This window comes from Erythranthe guttata, chromosome 11, assembly GCF_056151865.1.
Source record: "Erythranthe guttata isolate IM_541 chromosome 11, IM_541, whole genome shotgun sequence".
NCBI classification, from domain to species: domain Eukaryota; kingdom Viridiplantae; phylum Streptophyta; class Magnoliopsida; order Lamiales; family Phrymaceae; genus Erythranthe; species Erythranthe guttata.
In genome coordinates this window covers 11976937-11989222 of record NC_142543.1, presented here as the reverse complement: position 1 = coordinate 11989222, position 12286 = coordinate 11976937, and the positions used below count along the sequence as shown (strand labels likewise).

The following is a 12286-nucleotide window of genomic DNA, read 5'->3' as shown; positions in this document are numbered from 1 at the left end:
TAACCCAATTCGGCATATGCTTAAGTGCCTCAACAAAAGGAATATTATCATGCAACTTTTTAAGATAATCCAAAAATAACTGAAATTGCATATCAAGCTTGGAGTTTTGAAAACGTTGAGGGAAAGGTACCTTGGGAGTAGATTCACTTACTGCGATCTTTGTGTTGCTTGGCCCGACCTCGGTCTTTTCTTTGGGCTCCTCTACAATAGGCGGTGGTGCAACGGACTTTTTAGGACCTTCCTCTAATTGCCTCCCATTTCGCAAAGTTACTCCATTGCACTGCTCGATGTTGCTCTTTCGAGGATCTTCCGTATTCGACGGCAGTGCTCCCGACGGCCTCGCGTTTAGCTGGGTTGCAAGTTGACCCATTTGTGTCTCAAGGTTCCGAATGGATGCTTGGGTTGACGTCATGAATTTTGCTAAGATATCAGCGAGGTCTACTTCTTGGGCCGGAGCTTGAGGTGGATTTTGGAATCCGGGAGCTGGCCATTGTCCTTGCTGATTTCCTCCCCATCCAAAGTTGGGGTGATCTTTCCATCCCGGATTATAAGTGTTGGAGTACGGGTTCCTCTGTTGTCGATTAGTGTCATGTACATAATTTAGAGACTCCGTTTCTTCTACGCACTGGTGGGGAATTTGTACTGCATGGACTTGCTGAGTTTGCAATGCGGCTACTAGCTTTGATAGCTTCTCTAATTGGGCAGTGATTGCGGTGACCCCGTCTAACTCCAAAATTCCTCCCGTCTTTATGGCTCCGCTATTTGACCGGTCTGATGCCCACATGTATTTATTCCTAGCGATTCGCTCCAAAAGTTTGTATGCTTCGTCATAGGTCAAGCTCATGAACATACCGCCAGCTGCTGAATCGAGCACCGTTCTCGAATTATCTTGCAACCCGTCATAAAATATTTGAAGTTGCCGCCACTCTTGAAGACCATGATTGGGGCATCTCCGAATTAATTGTTTGAACCGCTCCCACGTCTCGAATAACGCTTCACCGGCATCTTGTATGAAATTTTGTATTTCTCTTCGGATTCTCTCAGTTTTGGTTGGGGAGTTGTACGTATTCATGAAGAGCTGTGCTAGCTGGGGCCAAGACGAGATGGAATGCGGTGCACGAGTTTGTAGCCATTCTCTTGTGGCTCCTTGGAGAGAGTGCTTGAAGAGGCGGAGCTGCAGTGCTTCCGGCGACACTCCGTTCATCTTATGCGAATCACACGTTTCGAGGAAGTTGACCAAGTGGAGATGCGGATCTTCATGACCTAATCCGCTGAATAACCCATTGTTTTGGAGCATAGTAAGTAGTCCCGCTCGAATTTCGAAATTGTTGGCTTCAATGGGGGGCTGCTGGATGCTTGATTGAAACCCACAGAGTGTTGGAACGGTGTACTCATGCAATGCTCGTTGACGAGGTGGTGGATTAATTAGCTGACGTTGCTCTTGCTCGTTGACGATCTCTCCTGCCGCATTCGGTAAGCGCCCTTGGTCATCTCCCCTACGATTATTCTCTTCTTCCATTCGCATAAAAAGTACCTAAACAAAAATAATAAAAATAAAATGAGCAAATAAAATTATAAAATAAAATAAATAAAACGGCTAAAGTAAGAAAGATTGCTTAAATTAGATATTAGAATAAATAGATAATATAGTCGTATTCCCCGGCAACGGCGCCAAAAACTTGTTGGGTGCTAAATACCAACACGCAAGTGCACGTATCGCAAACAAGTAATAAAGTGGACTCGTGAGAGTTGGATGTCGATCCCACAGGGAATACGCAAATTACCTAATCCTAAGTACCAAATTCTAACAATTATGATTTTTATCCAGCCTACGCAAGTTTGTCAAATTAAATCAATTAAACAACTAAACTAATTAAGGAAGCAAATAAACACGAGAAGATATCAATTAAAACGGACCTAGGATTTTATCTTCCCCCTATGCAAGAATTGCTCACCCAAAACCCCTCAATTATGAAATATATGATTCATGATTATTAACCCGAGACACTAATTTACTCATAACCCGCTGTCCCCTGTATTATGAGTCTATTATTCATAAATGATTCACTATATGTCTATGCAAACCAATTATGAATAAAGCATTAACTAACAAGTCTCGTAAATGGCTACCTAAGGTGATATCTGTATGTCTACGACACCACATGCAATTGACACACTCATCCGGTGAAAACTACTCGAAGGTTCTTCTACTTATCGTCTAATTATCAAAATAGCTCTGTCAAGTCAATCCCAATAATCACAGATAAAGCACATAAATTGATCAAGTTCATGCACTAACAATCATATCAAGTAGAAGAAATAATCATAAAATCATAATTGCATAATCTCAGGAAAAAGGGTTCACAATCCCTACATAGGGTTCCAACAAAATCCTAGATTAAAAACTTAGCTACGCATGTTCTCTACGAAAAACATAATAAAAACATAAAAAGAAATAGATTAAGAAAAGATAGAATAAAGAAGAATTGTGATGAAGAGTTGTCAATTCTCCGTCTTCGATTCTTCGTTCTCTCGCTCCTCTCGCTCCAAGATTGTGTCCAAAAGTCCTCTAATTCGTGCTTGGTTTGCCCTTATATAGATGTCCCAACTTGGTAGATGATTTTAGGTTTCCTTGTGTGATTAAAAGTCCAAAATTGTGTCCAGCGTGTGTTGGCACGGCCGCGCGAAAATCAGTGCAATTCTCGCACGGCCGCGCGAGAATCGCCGAACCTTCTGCCCAAATTCAGCATTTGGCACGGCCGTGCCAAAAATAGGCTAATTTTGGCACGGCCGTGCGGGCCTGTTTTCAGCCAATTTCAGCATATTTTTGATTATTTCACTTTTGGCCCATATTTTCTCCAAATTTGCAGTTTTGACCTCAAACTTTTCCAATTCTTCAATTTATACCTAAAATACAATAAATCAACTTTTTAACCACCAATTATCGTTAAATCACACCAAAAGCTCAAATAAAAAGGTACGATAAAGTATAAAAATATATACTTAACAAAATTACATTCAAATGTTGAATGTATTTATTCAAAAGATCTCATCAGAAATCCAAGCAGATACTGAATACAAATTAATTCATTAGTAAGATAATTAGTAGAGGCGAACTTTAGTTCGAGAGAGTTGCCTCGGTAGACAACATTCTAGATCCCTTTACTTAGCCTTTACACAGACCGGTCCATGAGAAAAATCGAGAGTCGATGGGACTTCGGTAATGAGTAGTTGGCTTTAGGTCAAGTGGGAGATTGTTAGAGTTTGTGACCAATAAGCCAACTAAGTGTTGTGTTTTCTCACGCTACTCGTAAATAATCTATTTTTAATTAATGATAAAACATTTTATTTGGCATTTTATATCACTTATCCCATGCAAGTAGCATAGATATAGTCCTAACGAGTTACTCTATTACTGTGAGTTGATCTAGTAGAATCGTGAGATAACTCAGCAATGTAATGTAACTGTTAAACCTTGTTCCTAGTCGATGGGTTACGCCAATAATGAGGATACCGGCCTTTCCCTTTTGAGACTAGCACTTAGTGTATGTGTACTGCATACTTGAGTGGGTGCTCATGTTAGATGAGTTCACTGAACTCCCTCGCCTAGAAATCAATAAGTGGTTCCCATTCATCGAGTAATAGGTTTCTATGATATAGTTGTGCACCATTAGTCCTTAAGACCCAGACATCACTGTGACTTCACTAGAGGACCGACTGTATCGTGACCTGTCCCTGAGTCCCACCGCGGACCGCTCCAAGGGCCAACGTTCGTGCAATCCGAAATCTAGTGTGAAGTCTGTGCATGGTAGTAGGGGAAATGTGTTTCTCTAAGTCACACACGAACGGATTATACCACCTAGAACGTTCGCACGGTTATTGAACTTAATAAGAGGTCTCGGTGAACCAATGCCTCTAGTTCAATCGGGACATGTGCTGCGAAGGGATCGTACTGTACGTTAACTATATCACAAGTTTCTTGCAGGCACTTCATTTGTATCTAGGGAATCATGATGCGTAGTTGCTAGACGCCAATCTTGATTCGTTGGGCACCGATTTGATCGGCGATTGAGTAAAATGAGTTTTACCCTAATCAGGACTCTTAGGAGGAGTTCGTATAAGAACAATGTGTTGTTCGAATGACAAAGAAGTGTGAGCCCACGGCTAGCTTACACCTGAACCATTGAGGGTCACACTTCTCGTGTAACATAGATCCTTGAAAAACAACAAGAATAAATTAATGTGTTAATCTTTGAGTAGTTGGATGTCAATATGATTGAATCTAAGATTTGTAATTGTGGATTACGAGTTGGAATAAACGGAGAGAAAGAGACATGCGGAAATTTAGTGAACTTTCCAAATTGGGAAGTTTCCCGATTAGGAGGTCCACTAAATTAGAAGTTTCCAATTTTGGAAATTGAAAATTTCAAAGAGGCTCTCATATCGACGAGGACTTTATGCTCGTCACAAATATAATTTTGTTATAATTTTGTGGACGATCGTTTGTAAGAAACGAGGCCGACGAGGGGGTGGGTTTAATGGATCAGTGGGTCAAACCCAATGACTTAAGCCCATGAGGGTTATGAACCCTAGTATAAATACAACTCATATGATGAGTTGAGATCCGAGAATTTACAGCCCCAAACCCTAGCCGCATGAAGCACGGCCGTCCTCCGCCTCACGGCTGCAGCCCAGCCGCTGCACCGCTCTGCCGCCGTCGCGCCGCCGCTCTGCCGCCGGTTTCTTCTCTTTTCTTCCTCGTCTTTATTCCTGTTGTTTTCTAACTCTTCTGTATCTAGTGCTGCAGTTAGAGTGGGTCAAGTTGTATGAGGTGAAACCTAATTGGAAAGGAAGAACGCAACTCCACCACCGCCAGCCCCGCACGCGTTGTCGCCGTTGCCACGCGCCACCGCCGCTGCACCTCATGTGCTGCCGTCGAGATCAGATCGGACCAGCTGCTGCTCGGTCGGTTCTTCGGAGCCTTGGAGTTTTTTAATAGCAGGTTGTACCTGTCTTAGTTTATAGATTTCGATTCGTCGGAATCTCACGCTTCAAGAGGTAAAATCGAAAACCCCTGCGAATTAATTCATAATTGGATTATGTGAATTAATTTGTGAGCATGACAATTATATCAAGAATGTATGTTTTCGATTTCATGATGTCGTATGCAAGCATGCTCATCTTTGTTTTTCGTTTTATTTAATTTCGATTAAAATATGAAATATTACCATGTGTATGGCGGAAGCGTTAAGGTACGTTCAATTAATTTATTTATGCATGTGATCGAACATTGAGTTCGATTAAATTTTTGTTTTCCGCTGCGTATACATGCATCGATCCCCAACAGTGGTATTAGAGCCACGGGTAATCGATTAATTGTCAACGTGTTTAATCGCTTTCAAAAGCATGCTTAATTTGTTGAATTGTTAAATTTTTGGTATTATCGAAATTGGGTGTTTTAATTTTAATTGAATATTTTGAATATTTTCAGAAATTGTAGAATTTGAAAAATCGAAAATTCTGAATTTTATTTTTCTGATTGTCTACAGCTGACCGGTCCGGTGGGTCAGACCGGGTCTGACCGGTCCGGTCAGCACCGAAACAAAAAAAAATAAAAATATATATATATATATATATATATATATATATATATATATATATATATATATATATATATATATATATATATATATATATATATATATATATATTATTTTAAATTTCTGAAATTAAAATTAAAACAAATTGATTTTTAATTTTTGAAATTATTTATCAATGAAGCCCAATTAGATAATTGATCCATTAATTTAATTTGAATTCAAAGAATAGTGTTGGATTAATTTAATTGTTAAATTAATTTAATAAATGGAACACAAATGTTATTACATGGCAAATAATTAATGGGTCTCGTTCTTATTTGATAAATTTATGAATGAAAGAGGTCCGTTAATTATTTTGCATTTCATCGTTTTAATTTATTAACTCATATGATGAATAATTGTAATTAAGTACGATGATGATCGTATGTCTCTCTTAGGATCAATATGCGTTTCCACATTAGAGAACATAGTTGTAGGAATCCCAAACGGTCATAACCAATAATTCTGATGAGATAACCATAACTTAATAAAAATCCCTCATTCTTAATTTCTAAGAATAATTATCAAGCTATAAAGGAGAACCGAATTGTCGTTTTTTCTTCTTTCCTTCTACCAACGATTATATTATGTGTAGCCTCTCATAATAGTGCAGTAAGCCGTGTTAGCGGGGAGTGCTATTATGGGATAAGCTGTAATTTAATTGACATTAGATGGAGATAGGGTTGTAGATAAAATTCTATTGGATTAATGTGGTCGGCTAGATTAACTAGGGACTGCATTAGTTTGATAGAGTTGGATCTATGAAATCTCATTGGTAGGCTAGACTAGACACACGAAGATTTTGATATTCGCGAGATTAACTTAGGTCATTATAAAGTGTGAGGTAAAACAATCTTTAGGGTCACATAGTGATGTGATAGATAGTACTCTACCTTTAGGCTTATGTAATCGGGCTAGATAAACTACGGGTTACATTTGCGCTATTGGACCTAAAGCCCATTAAGGAAAAATACGTTTTCTCGTTTGTCTGCTAGAGGGTGGTGGAATTTGATAAAATTATTGGGAGAACAATTAAATGATAAAAGTCCAAATCTTTAATTGCATTCATTAAAAATGAAATATCTTTTATGTAAGTCTACTTAAAAGTTTCAATATAAATGCTAAGAATCCATTATCGTCAATTCTTGATATGAACAAAACTTAATGGCAATAATTACCTTGATTGGCTCAATACAATTCGTTTGGCGCGTTTGCTCCAAGAGCAAATTGTGCATACTCTGAAAGAATTTATGGTCCCGAATTCGTTTAATATAGAGGTGTTATTTGAAGTGTTATGACACTTAAGCAAACATGCAGCGGAAATATAAAGAAACAATACTTAGAATTAAAAATGTTCACAAGTAAAGACTTGTGAACTTGTCCTTTACAGGACGGAAAAATATATTAAAATCAGTATTCCAAGAATACAAACAGAAGAGGTGCGAAAACTTCTTCCTTATGAATGAATCATTCTCATGATCATTCTTACATTCAAATCTAGATACAAAAAGAAAAATATTAAAAATTCTAGATTTCAAAGATGTACTCGTGAGGAGTACGTAAAGAACTTATGAATGAATCACTATCTTGATCATTCTTACAACCAAGTCTAGAAACATATATACTAAACAATCTAGACTACAAAGAATGTACTTATGAGAAGTACGTAAAGAATGTACTCATAAGGAGTACGTAAAGATTGTACTCGTGAGGAGTACAACCAACCGATCCTAAAAACACACTAAAACACTCATGTATTCTTTTCAGCTCTCGGTGTTTTTCTTTTCTTCGGGATCGATCAAATTCATTGAGTATTGAAATCGGTATTTATAGACATTTCAAGCTTCCACTCCTCAGCCCATGATCTGCAAGAAAACCAACCACAAGAGCACTCAAGAAAATGGGTTAGTGGGTTGGTTAGGAAGTTAGAATAAAATCCAGAATTAAACCCACTAAGCACTACTTAGCCCACTAAGTATTATACTTAGCCCACTAAGCACTACTTTTTCAATAACTAAAATTTAGTTTAGAAAATAAGAAGGTTAAAAACCAAATGTGGAAATAATCCACGTGTTTCAAGCTCCCCCTTTTTAACTTTCTGATCAAAACTAAATTTTAGCTTAACTCCCCTTGAGTCATTGCTTGAACTCTCCCTGAATATGATAACCAATATAGCAAATAACAAAATAGTGCAATCCAAAGTCTTCTCAGTATCAGCTGTTGTTCCTCCATCACTAGTACTGGATCCACTACTTTCCTCTGCTCCTTCACCCTGCTTCAACTTCATGACCAGCTTGTTCTCCCCCTTTTTGATCAGAAAGTGCTCTCTGAAGCATTTCCACCATGCACTGATGATAGGTGATATGAACTAGCGAGTGAGTGAGAAACATAAATAAGGATGTCAGGGATGTTGTGAACATGAGGAGCAATACCTTCAGTACCAAGATTATTTTGACATGATTCCGTTGAGAGGAAATTATCTCCATTCCAGGGAAAATCTTGGACATGAGGAGCTTTGAGAAAATTTTGAAAAACAATTATCATGCCAAGTGTGAGAAAGCAGAATGGCGTAGATGAGAGAAGGATTTAAAACGATTTCCAAAAAGAGTTTTACAAACTTCAGTAAAATCACCATAATTAATCTCATCAATCACAATAGGAGTTTGTAAATGAGAGTTGATAATTTTGGGAGAACAAGAGAAAATTGATTCGCACAAAAAAACTTTTCCAAAGTTTGGAGAATTTTTCTTTAAAAAAATTTGTAAATTGGCATAAAAATTCCTTCATAAGGACAGGCAACCTCAACTAGACTAAGGATTTTTCTTTGATCAAGTCCTTATGAAAAGCAGTGATCCTATGTCTATCAAACTCATCCTTGAAAATTTTATTTTCCTCAATGAATTGGCAATTCATGATTTGAGGACTCAAATTTGAATCAGATTCAAAATAAAAGATAGGACTGAAGGCATTGTTTACCTCAATAGGAGTTGACAGATCCTTCACATCCAAGTCTAGCTCTTCTTCCTCAGGGGATTCATCTTCTTCTGAGTCTTCAAGTTCATCTGGGATGTATGTTGGCTCAGGTGATGCAACAGGTGGAGCAGCATCTTCTTCCATCTGAGATGAGTCCTCGGAAGAATCACTGTCTGACTCTGAGGATGGCAAATTCTTGCGGAAAGAGGCAAGGGCACTTCCCAACTGTCATCACTTTTCTTTTCCTCTTCAGCCTGGGAAGGTGGTGCATCCACTTGAACAACTGCCTCTGCCAGAGTTTCCAGAGGATCTTCATTTGGAGCTGAGGGTGTAGGAAGTGAGGTTTCTTCTGTGGTGGCAAAGTCCTCGGCATCAGCAGTGGTGATATCTACATGCTCAGCAAAGGACATCCCAGAAAGGTCTGGCATTTCCTCATCTTGATAAGGAGCAGCATCCTCAGCAACATTTTGAGAAGCATTGTCTGAGACAGTAGGTGCAGCAGCATTTTCAGGAACATCTGCAGCAACATCTTCGGAAACAGGATGTTGAGAGGGAGTTGCTGCCATGTTGGACTGAAATGTCTCCCCCTGAGTTGATGCTGGTGGAGGTGAGTCTTTGGAAGATGACTCGGTGGAGCTTGAGGAGAGAGCTTGGGCTTGGTTCTGCAAAAGTAGGATCTCCTTCTTCATCATCATATTCTTCATCAACCAAATGAAGGCCTCTTGGTGGGTTTGGCCTAACTGCAGTGCGACCGACTCTGCTGCCTCTTCTTCAACCTCTGCCGCCTCTGCTGGGAGAATGTCTTCCCCTTCGGCGTTGTGATCCAGTAGCATTCAGATCAGGGAAGGGATTCATGCGCTTGGACCGGCGAGTTGGAAACCTTCCTGCATTGGAAGAGGGACCTACGTTCTGGAAGTTGTCTGGGTCAATCGGATTCATCTCGTCTCCGGGCTCAATAAAGCTGATCGGCATAGCTTCAAGGTTGACAGGACGAACGATGATGGCCATATTCGGATCTGCTGGTTCAGGTGCTGCAACATCGTTGTGGACATCACCGACGGCGGCTGGAATAGGATTTCTAGGAGGAGATGCCATGATACAGTAGATAAAGAAAAATTGCTTCTTGTGCTTTTGATTTTTTAATGTGAATTTTCGGAAAAGAAGCACGAAATTTATAAGCCCTAATTTTTGCAGAAAAAAAATTGAAGTGGAGAAGGTGAAGAAGTGGTGTGCGTTTTTCTTGGAGAGAGTGTGATTAAGGAGAATAAAAGTTTCTTTGGCAGTTTAAAGTAAACCGTGACACATGGCACAATAAGGAGTGGACTTAGTGGAAAATGAAAGACTAACCCATGTACCCATGACCCATATAAATAGGAATAATTCAATAAAAAAAAAAAAAAAAAAAAACCGTTGCACTCATGAAATATTCACAAAAATAAAAAACATATTTATTAATGATTAATAGTGAGAAAAAGAATTGGCTAACAGGCATAGATTTTATTATATATATATATATATATATATATATATATATATATATATATATATATATATATATATATATATATATATATATATATATATATATATATATATATATATATATATATACATATACATATATCTATTTATTATTATTATTATTAATTTTTTTTTTTTTAAACTCTTATTTTCAAGTCAATCAATTCACATGGAACATGATCAAGTGTTCAGTTTGAAGGTTCCTCAGTTACTAAGATATGACTATCAAAATAGAGGAGTTTGACTTATGTGAGTGTAATTATTCCCTAAATGTTTACATGAAGCATGATCACGTTTCAAGGTGAAAGACTTCCAGTTACTTATTAAGAAAATAATCCATCACAGTGAAGTCATTATTTAAAAAAGCTAAGCTTCAGTAAATTATGGTGCAGCTTAAGATATTTGATGAGGTGCTGCAACATATTTCAGGACATGTTTATTGAGTACACATCCCGAGAGATTTTCTGAGTTTAGAAAACCTCTCATAATCTAATGCCTTTGTAAAGATGTCAGCCAGCTGATCTTCTGTAGGAATGTACTTTAAGCACACTATATTTTTCTCAACTATATCACGAATAAAATGATGTTTAATATCTATGTGTTTAGTTCGTGAGTGTTGAACAGGATTTTTTGAAATGTCAATAGCACTTGAATTATCACAATATATGGTCAGGGTATCACTGGTCAACCAATAATCTCCCAACATTTGTTTCATCCAAATTAGTTGACCACAACATCCTCCAGCAGCTACATATTCTGATTCAGCTGTTGAGAGAGATACACAATTTTGCTTTCTACTAAACCAAGAAACCAGATTATTCCCCAAAAATAAACATGCACCTAAGGTGCTTTTTCTGTCACTAATATCCCCAGCCCAATAAGAATCACTAAAACCTATCAAATTTGTATTAGTGTCTTTGAAAAACTGAATCCCTAAGTCTACTGTACCTGCAACATACCTAATAATCCTCTTCACAGCTTTAAGATGAGTGACTTTGGGATTAGCTTGATACCTGGCACACACACAAACACTTAACATAATGTCAGGCCTGCTTGCTGTTAGATACAAAAGACTTCCAATCATGCTTCTGTAAAGGGTGCTGTCAACATCTTCTGCAACATCATCCTTGGACAGTTTTTGGGTGGAACCCATTGGAGTTTTCATGTGCTTGGCTGACTCCAACTCAAACCTTTTGACCAGATTGAGAGCATACTTCTTTTGATTTACAAACATTCCTTCACCTGTCTGTTTGATTTGGAGTCCTAGGAAGTAATTCAACTCTCCTACCATGCTCATTTCAAAAGTGTGAGACATAGAATCTACAAAAAACTGAAAAAGGTTAGCACACGTAGAACCAAAAACAATATCATCAACATATATCTGTACAGTAATGATATGGTTATTTGTTCTCTTAACAAATAGAATTATGTCTGCCTCTCCTCTGTTAAACTGTATTTCAAGTAAGAAGTCACTGAGTCTTTGATACCAAGCTCTAGGAGCTTGTTTAAGACCATACAAAGCCTTCTTAAGCTTGAAAACATGGTTAGGCTTGGCAGAATCTTCAAAACCCTTGGGCTGCTCTACATATGCTTCTTCATTTAAAACACTATTTAGACATGCACTTTTGATATCCATCTGATACAATTTGATTTTAAGAAAACAGGCTATAGCAAGAACTAACCTAATGGATTCAATTCTAGCTACTGGAGCAAAGGTTTCATCAAAATCTATACCTTCAATCTGAGTATAACCTTGTGCTACTAACCTAGCCTTATTTCTAACAACTGTACCTTTTTCATCAGTTTTATTTTTGAAGATCCACTTAGTTCCTATCATATTTACATGACTTGGTCTGGGAACTAAGTACCAAACATCATTCCTGATGAACTGATTCAGCTCTTCATGCATTGCATTAATCCAAAACTCATTCTTCAGTGCTTCTGCAATATTCCTTGGTTCGACTGAAGATACAAAGCAAGTAGTTCTAGTTAGTGTACATTCAGAAGATAAATTTGCAAATCTTACCATATCTCTGTAATTTACTCTCTCTTTTCTTCTAGTCCTTATCCCATCAAAGATATCTCCCACAACTTGAGTCGATGGGTGATTTTTCTGGATTCTACTTGATGGTTCCTTTCTGCAGACATCATGA

At 37.9% G+C, this 12286-nt stretch overlaps 1 non-coding gene across 1 annotated transcript; it reads left to right on the top strand.

Moving 5' to 3' along the window:
- Window positions 1-932: 932 nt before the first annotated feature.
- On the top strand, window positions 933-1039 carry LOC148767007 (small nucleolar RNA R71). The gene has a single exon (XR_016034590.1). It is a non-coding gene; the product is annotated as a small nucleolar RNA R71 (small nucleolar RNA).
- Window positions 1040-12286: the final 11247 nt, after the last annotated feature.